Source organism: Miscanthus floridulus, chromosome 7, assembly GCF_019320115.1.
Source record: "Miscanthus floridulus cultivar M001 chromosome 7, ASM1932011v1, whole genome shotgun sequence".
NCBI classification, from domain to species: domain Eukaryota; kingdom Viridiplantae; phylum Streptophyta; class Magnoliopsida; order Poales; family Poaceae; genus Miscanthus; species Miscanthus floridulus.
Window position 1 is genome coordinate 34,583,674 of NC_089586.1, and position 18,635 is coordinate 34,602,308.

The window sequence follows — 18,635 nt, forward strand, 5'->3', positions numbered from 1 at the left end:
TAATAAAGAAAGAGAAAAAAGTAAGAAATAAGAAAAAAGAGAGAAGAAATTGCAACAGAAATGAGTGACGAACGGCCCAGAAGGCCTGTGCGGGAGCGCTCCCTTGGGCCGAACAAGTCCGGACTGGGTTACAGCCGCCCGCCGCATCCTTTCACTTCACGACGCGTGCGCGCTCTCTCCCTTCTCTCTCGCCGCCACCCGCCGCCGCCGCCGCCCTACGCCAGTTGCCGAGGTCCTTCGTAGGTCTCTTTGCCGGCGACGAGCACCAGGTATTCCCACTCCTTCTCTTCCTTTCCGCGAAACTCTCCCAAACCCTAAGGTGTTCCCACTCCTTCTCTTCCTTTCCGCGAAACTCTCCCAAACCCTAACTTAATTGGCCGTTCCGCCCCTGGTAAGTTTGATTAGTACCATACGGGCGAATTAATTAGAAATAGATGAGTTTATTAAGCGAAATCCGCCCCGCTCCACTGCTTCCACGGGCTGATACACAGCTGTCAGCTGCGAAAGATGCCTCAGTGCACAAAAAAAGAGGCCACCGAGCCCAGCCGTTGACCCTTGCACCACAACGAAAATATGTGTGTGCGCGGGCACGGACGAACAATATGCAGTGAAAAGATCTTCTCCGAGAGTGAGATGCACAGCCGTAAAAAAATAAAAAATTGATAAAAAAAGCGCCCAGTGAAATAGGGCGCGAATTGTATCTCCCATGGTGGCGTGTGCTAGACATTAGCACACCGAGCTCTTTTTGCTTTTCTACTTTGTGTTTAATGCCAGGCAAAATTCAATATGATATTTAAAATCCAAGAGTCAGTTGCACCTAGAACTGCCTCTATTTGTTGCTACATGATCTGAATTTTTGCCATAATGTTTCCCGTTCCCCAATAAATTTATTCTTACGGATTTGTAGCTCTGTAGTTCTGTACATTTAGCTTTCTGTATGTTCATAGGTCTTTTTCAAAATCAATTACAGTTGATAACAATGAAAAATACCACTTCAGTCAGCTGCACCCATATCATTGCATTGCATTGCTGATTGTCTTGTCTGCAAAAGGTTCCAGCCAGCTTTGGCAGTGCAGGGGCTGCCAAACTAGTCACTAAAGTCGTTGCAGTACTGGGCATATTATAGTAGCTGTCCGCTATCCTTCCCTTTTCATTAAGGAAAAACATGATCGTTGATTCATTTGTGTTCTCTGTTTTTTCCGGAAGAGCTGGTAATGTGGCTTCCAGGGAAAACAGAATTTTAGTGAAGGGTGGAAGAACAAAAAAAACATCTATCTTTCACTTTATTTACCTCGTATGAATCATACTTTCATGTCCAGATCCATCTTTTTGATGAGAATATGAGAGATTATGGAACAATTAGTTTACCACAACATTTGAATTAGTTTGAGTATTATTGTGTTTTACTAACTAATTTGCATGCAGTATGTGCTGCAAGGGACTTTTATGTTTTATTAAAGATGACTATTGCAGATATGCCTTTCCAACAATACTAGAAACACAGACACACCGGCATATCATGTCGGAATGGTATATGGGTAGGGAGCTATCTAGTCATGGGTGTGCAGGAGGCTGGCATCCTTTCCCATTGGTGTAGTGCAGTCCCCTAGACTCGAGATATATACTGATGCCCTAGTATGTAGCCTGTTTATGGGTGACTATATGTACATATGCATGTGAGCGCAGATCATCTCAGCAGAAGTAAATCATCTCATAGGACCACCCACTGAAGATTGGCTGAAGGAATGGTACCTCCCGACGTCTGAGATGCATCTGTAGCTATTAAGCTATATAAAGAAGAGCACTGGTAGCTCCAAGCTGCTGGTGATGGGTTGAACTGTGTCTACTGCATTGCCGTGGCTAGAGTCAGTTGTAGTGCTCAGCTGATGAGCTATGATCCTTTATTTGCTTTCCAGAGTGGGTTAAGTCACTCTCTTGTAAGTATGCTACTTAAGTGCTAATTTTTTTTTCCACAAAAAGAAAAAATAGAAGAGAGTTTACACACCCCATAAAGGGAGGGAAGCTGAGATAAGTTATTCTCTTGCTAAAAGAATCGCTAACTGTTTCGCCCTGGCTACAATCCAGGCTGCCGCTTCATTTTCAATGATATTCATAACACTACATTTGGATGTAGATATTCAACGACGTAGATATTCAGCCACTGGAATTGGTATTGGATAGCAGTGAATGCAGCTGTTTGGATGGTTTAGAATTCGCTCTCCAGCGAACCAAGCTCCTCCTCCCTCTCTGCTTGAGCTCCAACCCGCCATGGCTCCTCCCTCTTTGCTTGAGTTGCGCCCAACTCCGACCCTCCATGGCTCCTCCTCCCTCTCTGCTTGAGCTGCGCCCAGCTACGACCTGCCATGGTTGCCATCGTGGGGCCCAACTCTTCCCTGCCATGGACGCCACCAAGGGGACTAGATCCGCACCTCCATGGCAGCCGTCGGGCTCCTCCGCGCCATGGCTGCCCCAAGGGAACTGCAGATCGACGACGCAGCTGTTCGCCTGCACCTTGCCTCCCGAGGCAGTAGCGAGGGTCCCGACTCCACATCGAGGAAGCCACACTCGCGGCAGAGGTACGCCGAGGTTCCCGGATCCCCACCGGCGGCGGCCTGCATGCCTCAACTGCATACATCACTGCACTTCCGCTTGACACCTATTTAAACGGTTCGTCTCGCCGCTACCTTATCCTATTTCCATACTTCTGCCGCTCCATCCCTGTACGGGAGGAGAACCCGTTGCTATCTCGGCCGTGCTACCGGAGGCTCTAGGGAAGTCGGAGGAGAGAGCACTCATCTTGGAGTGGGCTTACTACTTATATGCTTCCAGCAGTAATCCTCTCCATACTTGGCTACCCAGCGTTTACCATAGGCACGATAACTAGTACACCAGAGGAGCGTCCTTTCCAGCCCTCTCGTACCAGGGAATCCTCTTCTTCCTCAAGTCCAGCCACATCCTCGTCTCCTTCCTCAACTCCGGTGACCTCGTCAATGTCGCTCCTAGACAAGAAGTCGCCAGCTCACCACCGTCATGTCGTCAAGGTGGGGGAAGAAGACGAGTCAATTCAATTCGTCGAGATCTACATCCAAACATTTATTTTGTATTTGCCATGTCCCTAGATTCCAAATAGCAATTCATCTGCATCCAAACATCTGATTTGGTATTATATCCCATTTCCTATACTCGTTTGATTTGGCATTGGTACCTAATTCAATGCCAGCCATTCAATATCTACATCGAAACAAACCCTAAGGGATATTGTTGAGGCTTCTCAATGCCTAAAGTCTGGCATTTCTTTTCTTCTAAATTTCCTAAGAGATGAGGAGAGTGAGATTTGATCGATTTTTTATGCGTAAACATTACCTTTTAGATGAAGTAGAAAATGAGGCTTAAATTTACATGCACATCATGGTATTATTATCAAAATTCAGACCAGATCACACAGTTGCACCTAGTTCTACAAAGATCAATAGAAAGTATGGCTAAAATGTGCATGCATAGGGCATGCATAGGTTCTACAAGGACCAGGTCTCTCTCTGAATTCTCGCATAGAACCAGTCCACAAGCTTGACCACCGATCGGGCGAGTGCTAAATAGTCAGCACCAGCATACCATATCTCCCACAACTAAAAAGACTAAAGAGGAGACACAGTTTTATTGCGACAAAAACTTTGCCTCACCTTCCTGCCGCCCGTGCGAAAAAATTCACGTCGCCGCTCTGCCTTCGTCGTGCGATCCCGCGACTCCGCGATGCCGATTGTTTCATCGCCGACAGGTGGGCCTCCCTTCCCGCGCGCCATGAGCACCTGCGATACCGCGACACCAAGTGGGCCTCACTCCCCGCGATCACGTTTATCGCGCACCTTCTCTTCCTCATTGATCGTGGATCAAGTTGATCGCGCACCACGTTCCCTTCCTCATGCGATCCCGGTCATAGAAAGCACGACGACGTCGACCAAAGATTAGAAGATCGAGTTCGCGGTGTTTTGATCGCCACCATCAGCGGCGGTAGCGCGGAGATTGTGTAGATTATGAGCCCCAGGAGGCTGTTCAGGAGCCGGTCCAGGAGCACCACCATCAGCGGTGGCAGCGTGGACATCTACGCCATGGTCGCCGAGCACGAGAAGATCGAGTGGGAGGTGCGGCCTGGCGGGATGCTGGTGCAGAAGCGGCGGTCGCTCGAGGACGACGCGGTGGCCGTGGAGTACATCCTGGTGATAGTCTCCACCGGCTGGCAGTGGCACGACGTCTCCATCGACGCCACCGCAACCTTCGGTACGTCCGTCGCCGTCTACTCCTCCATGCTCCGCGGCACCACATTAGTGCCGGGACGCCAAGAGTTTCTTCATCGACGACCGGCAGAGCCACGACTGCCCCCGCACTCGACCGCCGGCTTCCAATTTCAATCCGTCGTCCTCGCCATCGTGCGGTGTGGTCGCCCTAGCCTGTCACCTGTCGCAGTTGCAGTGGATGGGGCTTGACAGGCCGAGCGACTCCAGCAACGAGCCCCCTGACCGGAGTGCAGGCACCTGAGTCGGTGGCCGATCACAGGGTAGGCACCATTACTTGTGATGACTGAGATCCCCAGCGTCGACCACGTCAGGTGCCGCTGCACCATTCGCTCTCCAGCTTGGCCGTTATCTAGCGGCTTTCTTGCGGTGTTTTGATAACCAATTCGTTTCTTCCTTGAATTGCAGGTGTGTCAAGATGATGTTGGACAATTCAGAAGGTACCTCCTCAAAAGACTTGGTTTAAACGTTTGACTTATTTTGTGGTCGTTGTGTGAGATGAGGGATGTAAAATTGTAAAAGTGGGAGCCTATTGATTGCTGATCCACGCTGCTGCCACAGCCCAGATCTCCATGGCCACTGCTTACAACATGTTTGTACAAATGAGTCCCTGCTCAAGTGCTCAATGCCCAGATGGACCATCCAGTGTTGTGGATTAGAGTGGTGTACTTAACTGAGACATACAAATTTGCATTAAATAAGTTTACATGAAGTTGGGTTCCATGATATGATTTTTCATTATAAATTTGTTTCAATATTATATACACTATTATTGTCCAAAAGCAGCAGATGGAGCGATGATCCTAGAGATTGTATGGTCAAATTGAGTCGTGCTTCAACTAATCCTTTTTTTTTATCGCGTGCTTCAACTAATCCTGATATCAGACAAATGGTATGCCTTGATCTATGCCACATTGGTTGTATAGTATTACTGGATTTTCCATATTTGTGATGTGTGGCTTTTTTCTATTTCTTGCAGTTTGATTATTGGTACGTATATATATGCAATGAGTGGGTTTGTAGTGGTTTCTTATAAGAGTTGCAGTAATAGTTGTGGTCATGACTCCAATTTGGGTATGCATGTTTGAGGATATATATCTGGTGATGTTGGCGTACCAATTTCTTTCTGAAGGTCTTGGTTCAGCAATCGTTATTTTTTGGTCCAAGGAGTTGTTGCATGTTGGCCTTGCTTTCAGCAATCGTTATTTTTTTCTGTGGATTTGCATATGATTGCCCTGCATATTTGCATGAGTAGGCTACAGAAAGTGCAACGATTGCTGGAGCGTCAAGGATAATTGGTGTTGACCTGAACCCCAACAGACTCGAAGAAGGTGTCCCTTTGAATCAAATGACTGAATCCTCATTTTGTCATGTTGTTTTGATAATTCAGTAACCTCATCTATTTATCTATTTTCAGCTAAGAAGTTTGGTTGCACTGGATATGTGAACCCAAAAGACCACAAGTGCACGTCTGTTTCTTTACCTGAGCTAACCTGTGACAGTTTATGCAAAACTTGACCATAGTATCCAATTTCCTGACGCTTTAGGTACTTGTTGAGATTACAAATGGAGGGGTTGACCGTAGTGTGGAGTGCATTGGTACCATCAACGCCATGATCCAGGAATTTGAATATTTCATGATGTAAGGCCTGAATAAACACATCATTGTTGCTATTATTTGCAGTATGTTCTATTTAGATTAAATTTTATTCAATATCTCTACTCGATCTAAATCCAGGGCTGAGGTGTTACTGTGCTGGTGGCCTGGTGGGTGTGCCACACAAGGATGCTGAATTCAAGACTCACCCAATGAACTTGCTGAACGAGAGGGCCCTGAAGGGAACCTTCTTCGACAACTACAAGCAACACACAGACTTGTGCAATGTCATTGAGCTGTACATAAAAAAGGTAAATGCAAAGTGCTATTTCTTCGGGAGCCTGGTTACTTGAGCTTTGCTGAAATTAATAGGCTCCCAAACATCAGCTTGCTCTTGCTACAACTCTGCTTGTTTGTGCGCATGAGTTAGAGGTGGAGATGTAGATGTCAATGCATCTCGATCATTTTTGTGCAACCTTGTTATATGTTAACTGCTACTGTTTTCAGTGAACAGATTTCTCCCAAAACTTGTATTGATATTGCTTCTCTGAGTTTTTGTGACTGGCTAGATTCTATCATTAGCAAGCAACTTATGTGCCTTATTGTCACGTACAGAAGGAAGACCCGCAAGGTGGGGTGACTAGGCGAGGCCGGGCTGTTGCTGTAGCAGTCAAGCTATTGTCGGTTGATTAGTTGTAAGACTGAGCTGTCATGTGGGCCTGATGGGCCAGTAGTGTATAAAAGGTCGTTGCCTGTAACTGAATGAACCATTGAATGAATGAATCCCGAACTGTAAAATATCTTGTTCTTCCTGAATACTCTGTTCCTGCCTAAACCCCCCTGTTCTTGTTCTCTCTTTCTAACTGACATGTTGCCATCTATATCATTTGTTGCCATCATGGATTGATGTGTTTTTTATCCTAAATTATGGAGTGATTTCTTTTTAACTGTGCTTGCGTATGGTTTCTAGGGTCTGCACTAATGTATGTAGCTTTAATTTCTATGTCTTTTCAGTCCAACAAACACGGAATTTACTAGATGAGAGGAAATACCAAAGATCAAAGTGCTCGTGGTGGTTGTTTTGTTCCATGACTTCCTAGATGTAAAACATTATTCAAAAGAACTTTATCTTTGTGCAAGCAAGAAATGAGTTATGTGTTGTACTTGTACATGACAAACATCTTAGCTGTGTACTTAAGTGATCTAGCTTGGTTGTGAGTATTTTGTGTAAAACATTGTACAAGTACAAATGTTGATCAGGTTGAGAGGAAATTGTGAGTATGGTCTAGCCGGTTTCAAATGAGCATTGACCCTGAGTGGTCGAGGTGGAACCGATTGCACGCTGCCGTTCATCTCAGGACATGCAAAATGTAGGCTCCATGACGTGATGACGGCTGGAGGGGTATATGGTGGTTGCCATCATTTTAGTCTTTCAAGAAACTACAGATCAATTTAGTCAAAAATAATTTTAGAGGTTAGTATATATATTTTCAAATATATATGTGGTTGTATGATAATTAGTGGAGTTACAATGTATTAGACAGTACCAGTTTGTGATATCTTTTGGTGCTTTTAAATTACACCCCGAATATTGCCGATATAAAAATTATCTTAGCCGCATTACGAAAATGTCAATACAGTAGAGTTTGTAAGCCTGTGACGCCGCACTCTCCGTGATTGTTAATATCATAAACTTTGCTTTTTGGATTAAATGTCACTTTAACGTTGGTATTTATTTTCACAGTATTGTTATCTTATCGTGCGATCTTTATCTGTCCCGTAGCAACGCACGGGCACGCTACCTAGTCTACCTATATATATATTTGTTTTCTTATATTGTTGTCACGTTTCTTGAAATTAGAGAGTACAGAATTACAAAGGCCAGAAAAACAAGTTGACTATCTTCAACAGAAGGACTCCGACTATATGTCATTTCTGATCCATGGATTATTCCCTATCACACCAACACACGACTAGTTATAGTAGTATCAAAGTTATGTTCTAAAACTATTCTGTCGCCCATACTATTGTTGAGCGCCAAAGATCTTTTCTTTTTTGCATTTTGACTATCATATAAAACATCTTCAACACAATATCCAAAAGAAGTTCCGAAAACCTCGTTTTGGAGATGAATAAGAAAACTCACGCTCCAACACATGCTGGTTCCCAATTTTCTCGTGCGTCTAATCCAAATTTACTGCTCCCGGCCTCCGGTGTCTAGTCACCTCGTTCACGCCATCTGTCGTCCTCCCTCCACAGTGTTCACGCCCCATCCATATCCGGCGACAACGCGTACCCTGCCTTGGCTCCCATGACGGAGCTAGAATTTTGGACGAGGATATTCCACGTACAAAATCTTTTTAATATAAATATGTATTGTATTGAATCATAAGTTCATAACAAAACAACCATAACAAATTTATAGTAATAATCGAAGTATAGTGACTGCCGACGGAGGGGGTGTTGGGGGGGGGGGGGGGGGGGGACTCTTTGTCCAAAACTCCGGGGACTCTTTGTCCAAAACTACGGATGCTTCTCATGCTTGGAACGAGTGAAATGGGTTGAAAAGAAGACGATTTGTGCATGGAGCTCGCTGGCGATGTTTGGCAGGGTATGCAGTTCTAGTTCAAGCGCTAGGTGTTGGGTTCGATTTGGGCTAGGCTTGCACGAACGTGGGCCTTTGTCACACTCTGGGGCCTTTATCGGAGACAAGTCAGTCGGCTATTTGAGTAATTGAGTCAATTCCTCAAAAAAAGAGAGTAATTGAGTCAAAGCCAACCTGAACGATTTTTTGCCCCCCCTGCAGAATGGTGTTTCCCTGTATGATGATTTACTAGAATATATAGGACGGACCAACACCTTCAATGTTTTGCATTGGCATGGAGTCATGCAGAGCTCGATCACCGGCCTGGATGGCTAGCTATCAGGCCCTGCTGTTGCATGCTAGGTCCGGGACGGGGTTGCCCTTCAATCACGAGTACGTACTCCTACGTACAGGTTGCAAGCAGTGCCGGTGGTAGGATTTTAAGGGTCCTCTGACGATCTCGTCGCAACGGTCCCTCTTGACCATGTATAAAATCTTATAATATATAGACACTAATTTTACTTGCAAAACAAAAACAAATTCAATAACATATTTTTAATTTAACATGTATGATAATTATCGAGGAACAATATAGATTAAGCAATATATTTGTAGGTGTATGATAATTCCAGGAACAATGTAGATTAAAAAAACAATATATTCGTTTTCTTTTCTCACCCATGACAAATGTTTCTCAGATAACATTCTAAAATTCTAACACCTAAATTATAAGAAAAACATGACTATATGGGTACAAAGTACTAGAAGTCTGGAATACTATACAAATAATTAATTTGGATTAAAAATAAAAAGAAAAAAAATACCTTGGGCCTAAACAACTGATCGGTGATCATAATTCATAAGAAGCCAAAAATCAAGATGTCGTCGTCGTGGAGCCTTGTCTGGTCGCCGTCTTCATGCGCCGTGTCCGTGTCTCCGGTAGTCTAGCTCTTCGCGGAGGCGCGGCTCGCCAGCTCCACCTATGTAAGGTGCACGTCGCGAACTCACGATCAGAGTGTGCTGTGTGCAGCGTGACTCCTCGCCTCCTCTCTACCCGAGGGCCGTGGAAAAAGGAAACTAGAAAAGAAATATCGATGTTGTCTTTTGGGGCCGTCTGGCCTGTTCTATGTCTCTATTCTCATTAGTTTGCTAATGCCTAATGGATTATAGGATATGGAGATTTGTATATCTGGGCTTGGGCCCCTCCTCCGCGTGGGCCCTCGGCCGTCGCACCTGATGCCCTGCCCCTAGGTCCGACACTGGTTGCAAGTCCCCTCCAAATTTTTTAGTTGTATCTGTATTGCAATTCACCGGCTGCCGCACGCCTGACCGCCGGTCCACCATGGAGAACCTGGTGCCGCCATCAGAGGCCATGGACCCTTGGTGCTCTACTGCTCTTCAATGGGCTGACACTGTAAGTCCCGCACAGGTTAGGGCCTGTTTGGATTCTGGTGGATTATAGGAGCTAGCTTCTAGAATCTACAAAGAGTTCTAAATAGCCATAGCTTTTATCCATCTTTTATAATCTAGAGCACCCTTGATTCCATAATCTAGGAAGCTGAGCAAACCTAGTTTTTTTCAGCTTCTAGACATCAAAAGACAATTCTACCCCTCACTATTTCTCTCTCCATTATGTTAGAAAACAAAGACCAAGGGCATTATGGTAATTTTGCTCTATAAAGTAGCTTATCTGAGCTTTCACAAGCTATGGATCCAAACAACCTACCAATTCCACTTTTATTATAATCCACCTTGTAGCAATCTACCTTTTAAAAGCCAGCTTTCATAGTTCATGATGTATCCAAACCGTCTTGTGGGACTTGTAGTAGGCGCATGCTCTACACTCCCCGCTGAAGATGGGGACCACATGGTCGCCAGGGGCCAGGTCCTCCACCTTGTCCCCATGCTCTTCACCACTCTGGATCCATCGGATTCTTGTTACCAGAGGCGAAGCTGCCTTTATACAGGGGGTGCACATGCACCCCAAAAAATTATTAAAACAGTGAGTTTGGTTAGAATTCCACCATATATGCACCTCTTATGAGACACGTCTATGCACCCATAAGGCAAATGCACCTCTCTCTAATTTGCTCTGGCTTCACCACTGGTTGTTACTCAGCTGTGAATGTGATGTGATTATGGATGGTTTGGGCAGACCCCCATACCGCCAATGGGTTGCCTCCTCCATCCTTTGTCTCCACCACTCTGGATCATTTCTCTTTATCCCTTTATTACTTTGCTCTGTAGTATTTATCTTTCCGATGAAGCTCTCGACCTTACGCCCATTAGGGCCGAACAATGGAAAAGGCCGCCACCCAAAGCTTCTTCCCTAGAATAGCAATGGCGAGATGATATCAACATGCGCCTCATGAGTAGGAGCTTTCCCCCTCAACCCAACCCTCTCATCTCATGAAAAAGAGAGCACTCGCACTACCATGAGAAACTGTGTTGTTAGGATGGCAGCTAGCGTACTCGGCTTGAGCCTAGCTGGCACCTGGATGCTCGGAGGGCTTTCTCAACCTCCAATCAGCTTCAGCCTCTCCTCAAGGTGCATCCATGGCAAAAATTTCTAGAGGGACTGTAGGATCTATGGTTGGCCTAGAGGGGGGGGGGGGTGAATAGGCTTGTCAAAACAAACACTCAAACTTTTATCAAATTCACTCTTCGGCACTACCGCTCTGGATGGCGGCACTGCCGGACTGCGGCACTGCCGGGTTAGAACAGCGGCACTGCCGCACCTGCAGACAACTTTGAATCATAGTTCAAAATCCGTGAACGAAAACTTAGATCGGAAAAATTTCCTGGCTTACTATAGGTATGACAATCACAGATCAAGAGCTAGAAGTGGTAGGAACACCACATACAAGTAGATTGACTAGAAACCCTAAAAATCACCTCAACCACAATATGTCATGCAAGTAATGTAAATCAAGCACAAGTGACACAATGATTTATCGCATGGTTCGGCTCGCCACCAAAGCTTGCCTACCTCCACGTTATTGAGGTTAGCTACTAAGGGTTAGGGCTTTCCAACCCTTTCTCATTCTCAAATCAAGAGACTTAACTCTTGAGATGAGGGGTGAGTTTACTAACTTCAAGAGATGGTTACAAACCTCCAGGGCTACCACACAAGTTAGCAAGCTCCACGGGCGACGCTCGCCGACTAGGAGCCAAGCTCCAAGAGTAACAAACACAACCATCGACCAAAACGTGAACCAAATGCTCTTTAGAGTTAGAGAATCAATGGAGCTACTCTCTAATCGAGTTTTGGACCCTTTTCCCTCAAGGATTGATGGGAAAATCAATGGATTTGCTTGGGGGCTTGAGGTCAACAATGGAAGGAGAGAGAGAGAGAGAGAGAGCTCCTGCTCTGTTTTGGGCATGCTGAAGTGAGGAAGAAAAGATAGAGAGCCATTGGGGAGAAAGGGGAAAGGTATATATACCCCCAACCCCCAACGGTCACTGCTCCCAAGGGGTCAGGCGAGATAGAACCCGTGGCCTTGAGGTCGGGTGAGACAGAGCCCGTGGCCTCGAGGTCGGGTGAGACGGAGCCCGCGACTTTGGGTGAGACAGAACCTGCGTCCTTGGGGTTAGGCGAGACGAAACCCATGTCCTTGGGTTCGGGCGAGATGGAGCCCACAACCTCGAGGTCGAGCAAGACGGAGCTCGCAGCCTCGAGGTTGGGCAAGACAGAGCCCACGACCTTGGGGTCGGGTGAGACCTTTCAAAATGTCTCAAGCCATCCAGCGAAGTCAGCATGGGTGCTAACTTCCTTGTGCCACGACTCAAGTGCGGCAGTGCCTCTCTTCAAGTGCGGCAGTGCCGCACCACGCAAGACAGTAAGGATAATAGTAAAGTGTATACTATCTTGGCTGTAAATCTGAGGTTGCATGTGGTTGTTTGAGCACTTGGTAGCCATATTAGCTTAAGCATTGTGTCCCCCTTTATAGTACGGCTTTTCCTATACTCAAATTCAAAATATAAAAGAATTTAAACCTCCTTTGAGTTTGAAGCCATCTGCATTTGTAATTGGGGGCTCCTCCATTTCGTGTAGCGTCCTTGAATATAAATTCCCTGCTTGCCATCTCGATAAATCTCATTAGCTCTCTAATTGCATGGTCATTATCACCAAAACCCACAATTAGGGCTTGACTGCACTTTTAGGGACTCCATGGGTCCAACGGCCTTATGGGGGCATGAGCCCCCCACTGGATCTGTCCCTGATCAATGCAGTACTGGGCGCGTCTTGGCTGGTGAGGGCTCAGGATGACGCCCGCATAGAGGAAGTTGATAAGGCGAGGTACGATAAATCCCGTGAGGTGGCGGCTCACGAGCGAAGGTGCTCGCTTCGCTAGTATCACCATCAAGTTTAGCTGCCTTATCAAGTCATACGTTCAACAACCTATATCAACATTTATCTGAATCTGAAGAAGGAAAAACATCTATAAATTAGTCTAGTACCAGTTCGCCACTGAATGAAGGTTGCCTCTTCAGCAGAAATACAATTCAAACCATGAGCATTATGTCAGGAACCCTTCACTTTCTCACTGTCCTCTTCATCTCTATGGCGTTTCTGATGGCCATGGGCTCTTCATCTCTATGGCGTTTCCCCGTGCCTCCCTCTCTCTCTCTGTCTTAGTGTCTCCCCACCACTCTAGGGAGCCATGCCCGTCGCCGGCGTGGCGGCCCCTTCCCCACCGCTGGCCGGCCTCTCTCCCCATCATCTCCTTCACCTACGCCCCCTCTGTTCCTCCCTTGGCTAGCCAGCAGTGTGCCGCACCCCTCTCCATCTCTCTCTTGCTCCCAGAAGAAGCCTGCCGACGGCGGCCATTGCCGGCGGCGGCCACCTCATCGCCATTTGTGGATTTGGTTAAGCCCCAATGTCCCTCTTGTTTTCAAGGTACTCCCATTGTCTATTTATTGATTGAATCAAAATTGTTGTTACTTAGGGTTAGGATGCAAAATTAGTTTTAATGAGAAATGATTTCTATAATTAGTTGGGGTCCCAATCAGATGAGATTATTTAGGTTGTCCAACAGGTTTTAGTAGTATAGGTAGTATAGTAAGTTAGTAAAGTTAGTATAGTTAGTTAGTTTAGTTAGTTAGTGTAGTTAGTATAAATAGTTATTGTAGTTAGTCTTGTATAGGTGTTAATATTGCATTAGTTAGTATATTTATAGTTAGTATAGGTATTGATATTACTATAGATAGTACGTACGACGATTTGGACGACTTGATGAAGTTTCCTCAAATGCTTTTGTAGATGGATTATTGTGTCCGAGTTTTTTTACGGAGGAAGTGTTAGGAAAGAAAATGGTATGTTTGAAGATATGGAAGAAGAATTGAAATGGTTTGATGAACCTCCTAGCTTCAACGACCTTTGTGTCCATTTGAATGCAAAGTTTGGCGGTGATTTCATAGTGAAAAGGAGGTTTGATAGTGGAAAGACTAGGGCACACTTTGTCCTGATGGCCTTGCGCGACCCTTCTCACTGGTCCCGCTACAATAGGGTGATCCAAGGTTCCAATGTGCCCATGGCTGAGGTGGTGGTGGAGAATGGGTACATGATGCAGGGTCTCTAGGACGGGCCGTCCATTAACGGTGTTGGAGGCAATGAACAAGAGTTTTTGGTCGAAGGAGAAGCAACTCAAGGTAACATGGACTTGGACGATCAGTTGATGTAGGAGCAGTTTCATTCAACTCCAGTAGGCTGTATAAGCAATGACTTCGATGTGAACAAGTTCGAATAGGAAGAGGAGAAGCAGGAGGAGGAGGACATGATCGGTGATGTAGTTAGCAGTGATTCAGACGATTTGGATGATGACCAAGGAGGTAGAGATGCTATGCCAACACCGGTTGATGCCATGTTAGTACCGGTTCATGCTATGCCATTACCAGTACCAACCAAGGTACTTCATGCTATGTCGGCTCAGGATAGACTAGTCACAGATTTGCCAGAGGATGATACCCCCTATGATTCATGGGGTAGAATTAGCGAAGCACAGCAGTACGTTCCACTACCACCTTACACAGCGACAGAGCTTATGCAGTTGAGGTCGATGAACGTACCTTTCAGTGGCGTTCCGAACTATAGGGATGTCAGCATGACGGATATGGCAGTTTGTGACACCGGTCTGCAGATGTGTAGGAAATCATTGTATGACCATGAGAATGAAATCCTTAGCAAGGGGATGGTATTCAATACAATGTCAGAGATAAAGCTGTTCCTTGAGGACTATGCTGTCTATCACCATAGGCCGTACACCATCACTCATTCAGATCAGGAGTTGAGGTACCACGTCATATGCAAAAATGGTTGTATGTGGAGGTTAAATGCAAGAAAGAGACAGAGTGATGGCAAGTGGAGGAGAAGCTTGGGGGAAGGAGGGAGGTAGGCAGCCAGGGAAGGCGGGCGGCGACCGACCAAGGGGGCCGAACGGCGGCGGCGCGGCCTCCTAGAGGCGAACTAGGAGTGAGGAAGGGTGAGGGAGGCGGCCGGCAGTGGCGTGGCCTCCGGGTGTCCGCCTGGGAGCGAGGGACAGCACTGGCGAAGGGTGCGGGCGTCCTACCTCGACGCAGTGATAGACAGAGGGAGGGAGGGAGCCAGGGCGTATCGCTTAGACGCGGATTTGTTGCGCCGTGTGCGATGGCGCGGCAGAGCCTACCACGTCACCGGTCCGTGCCCTGGTCGTCGCCATGTCACCGGTCCTACCGCACCGCCATGCATGGCGCGACAGTGTTGTTTCGCCGCGCTGTGGCAGTAGGCGCGTCCAAAAGTGTTAGATTTAAAAATAAAAAAATACAGTGTCAAATTTAGAAATAGTTTAAAAAAAGTGTTAGAAATATCTAATTTCGCCTAGAATTGGTAGGGCCGGACAGAAGCTAAAACCAAACGTGCCATAAATCTTCTTTTTATATTTAAAGGCCTTACATTGACATAATATTTAGGATTAAGGTTTGGTCCATGATTATTATATTTATACTGATATACTACAATATAGAATAATTTAGATTACTACATTATATCTTTAATATTTAAGTCTAGATTTTCATAATGATAATGTAATTCATGTTGATTTAGTTTGCATAGTGTTTCGTTTTCTATATTTTCTCCTTTCATCTCTAATATTCATAAAGAAAAACAATAATCTTTATATCCTGAAAAGATCTATATGTTTCTTAGAGCACTAACGGATTTTGTTTGCTATTACTAATTTTATAATTATTTAAGAAAATTTTCTCATCGCAGTGCTGTAACTTTGGCTCACTGAATGCTCACGATTTTGGAGATTGGGAATCAACTTTAGAGACAACTATTCTTCCGAAGAAACATCTAAGATTTATAATATTTAATGGTTATTGTGGCACTATAGGAGAGGTTGAATTTGCAATATATCTGATGTGTAAAGCCGAGTCCTTAACTTCTATGGAAATTAATCATGCTGTTGATTGGAGTTTGGAAGATGTCAATTATCAGAAAGATTTAATATGCAGCAGGGGCAAGGCGTCATCGCTGGGTCGTCTTTGTTTTACGAGAAGTAAGGTTTCAGATACTGTACGAAGAAAGATAGCTCAATTTCCTTCGCTTTGAATTGATTGTTTGCACGTGTTGTCTAACTCTCATTTGTTTATTAAGTATTCCAATGGTGTTAAGTATTACAATGGTGTTAGTGTGGCTCGTAAATTTTATGTTTTGTTGAACATCATTTTCCTTGTAAAAACCTATTGAAATCCGAAATAAGTACCAATATGGTGGCTACTATCTCTGCCTACTCAATTGTTTACGTTGCCTTAACTGTATATATTTAGCTCTCTAATTAGAGTTTTTAGAAAATTCCAGATATATTAGTCGGATGAAAAACGACCTTAATACCCATTTTTAAGTATATAATATATACGTACTCATTTTTATACGTGTGCTTACTTTAATTATATATTCATTAGATTATTAGACATTATTAGATATAAACGAGCCTTGCAATATCTACGTACACTAGATATAAAGATGGAAGTTTTGTAAAGATGTTTTTTAGGAAAAAAAGTTACATGCACCTCACCGTTTGTCGTCCACGCTAGCGCCCGATTTTTTTATTTAGTCCTTTAAAAAAACAAATCACGTTTACATTCCTGCTGGTCATAAATCCTTTTGACTTAGAGTCTGACGTCGTGATCGACGCCGACGTAACATGTCTCGACGCCATGGGGGCACCAAGATTTCCTTCGCTTGTTTTGCAGTTTGCAAGTCACCAAATCCTCCGAGTAAACCGCCTTGGGGAAATGATTGTGGTCTGCCCCCGTGACCGGGCCCAGCCCAGGCCATATGGATTATCTTCTCCCAAACATGCATATGTACGAGGCCGTATCGTGTGTGATAGAAAATCCTATCACGTTAAGATTGATCGATTACGAATGTAAACTCAGAAATGTGTATTCCGTTGCAAATATCGACATACATGACACTGAATACAGTACTTTTTACAAAGTAAAATAATTTGCAACGTTTTCATAGATAACACTCCGCAAGGCGTTCAATGTAATAATGCACGTTCACTGCTACAGAACTGGCAATCATAGTCAGCCTATCACTGTAATTGAGAATTTAAAAAATGATTAGGTCATAATGACCTGGGAGTGAATGTCACTATTATTGTCGGCTCAAGCCACAAGCCAGTAGCGATATCACTGCTGATTGAAACCACGAACTGATAGTGATACTGAGACTATCACTGTCGGCTGGTGGGTTCAACCGATAGTAATATGTCACTGCATGCTTATGGTTTAAGACGACAGTGATATGTGTACAGTACAAAATCATCCTTCCTTCTCCCTCCTCCCACCCATCCCGAGTGTTGACACTCAAACTATTAAAGGTTGATTCATCTGCCTCCCACGATTACCTTGGCTGACTATTTTGAGCATAATACTGGTTGTGTATTTGTGGATGTACCTGGTGGATTGGTGGTGGGTATGGAGCTTGCTCACCAGGGAAAAGCCATACGGACCAGATCCTGGCGGCGCCATCGGCGCCATTGGTGGCATCGGTGGTCCCATGGGCGGCAGCAGATATGGATGCTGGTTTGGGTAGTTCTAGCCACCATGCCAACCACACTCCTCTAGACTCTGTGGTCTCGGAGGCCTGCGGCCCCCTCTTCCTCGCCCCGCCATGGCTTGCTTCAGCTTGGTGACAAACGAATCCTTTTCACCCCCTTGCCCCAGAAGAAATCATTAGCGAAACAGAGCTTCACTGGTGGCTTCACCCACTTGTCACCTTCGGCGGCTGGAAAGCAATCCTGCACACCAAAACTCTTCTCCAAATAACAAAAATAATACGGAATCCTTTGGCAAATCACCCTTTCTTAGTCATGAAATTATTAGGATCGTAAAACGACAAAACATGGTACTCCATCGTCACTATGTCAAAGCTTTGAAGAACAACGTGGAATCAGATACCTTTTAATAAAATATGTTTTATTACGGCGGCTTTCAGGTTTCAAAGAAGAGGACAGGTCCTCAGTGTACTTCTGAAAAATCCAAAGTTTGACCTGACAAGTTGACAATAGAAGTCAGACCTCACGACATGGTGGCCTCTTCGGCTCTTCTTCCCTGCATTCTTGGATTATACTGGACTATTACTCACCTGCATACCTCGCTGGTCAGAGGCTCAGAGCCATTGACGATTTTGGCAGCCGCCGGCCGGCGACCTTAATCAATCAGCGAAACAAGCCCACAAGTTTGAAGCCGCCGTCACCAAGCATTATCTACAAATATTCGAGCTGAGAATGCATGCACGACGCATGCAGCCAGCATAACAGTTCGCACTGAGCAGAGGTAGATCGCCTTGTGAACTGAGAGAAACACGTACGTCTCCGTCCAGCTAGAGCTAGCCATGAGCCGGAGATTGGCAGCTGCCCGATTTCTTGCTCTCATCTGCTTCTGGATGGCGGTCCTGAGTGTCGTCGGCTCTGTCGCTGCTTCCCGTAATGGCTTGGACGCATGTACGAGCACTGCCTCGTATTCTCATGGTTCTATTTTTCAGTAACATGTATACTACTTGTCTCTTTCGTTTCTACACTATAATTCCTTCGCTTCTGTTCTGTGCAGTTTGCGAGACACCAAACCCTCCGAGTAAACCGCCTGGGGGAAATGATTGTGGTCTGCCCCCGTG

General features: G+C 45.3%; 1 long non-coding RNA gene across 6 annotated transcripts; it reads left to right on the top strand.

The window, feature by feature from the left end:
* Positions 1-155: 155 nt before the first annotated feature.
* On the top strand, positions 156-6,775 carry LOC136466863 (uncharacterized). 6 transcript variants are annotated; one of them, XR_010761478.1, is made up of 7 exons: positions 156-4,603; positions 4,698-4,729; positions 5,545-5,620; positions 5,707-5,758; positions 5,837-5,931; positions 6,028-6,197; positions 6,502-6,775. It is a non-coding gene; the product is annotated as an uncharacterized lncRNA (long non-coding RNA). The 6 variants fall into 6 exon arrangements; XR_010761477.1 differs by having other exon boundaries at positions 156-4,729; XR_010761481.1 differs by having other exon boundaries at positions 4,698-5,620; positions 5,814-5,931.
* Positions 6,776-18,635: the final 11,860 nt, after the last annotated feature.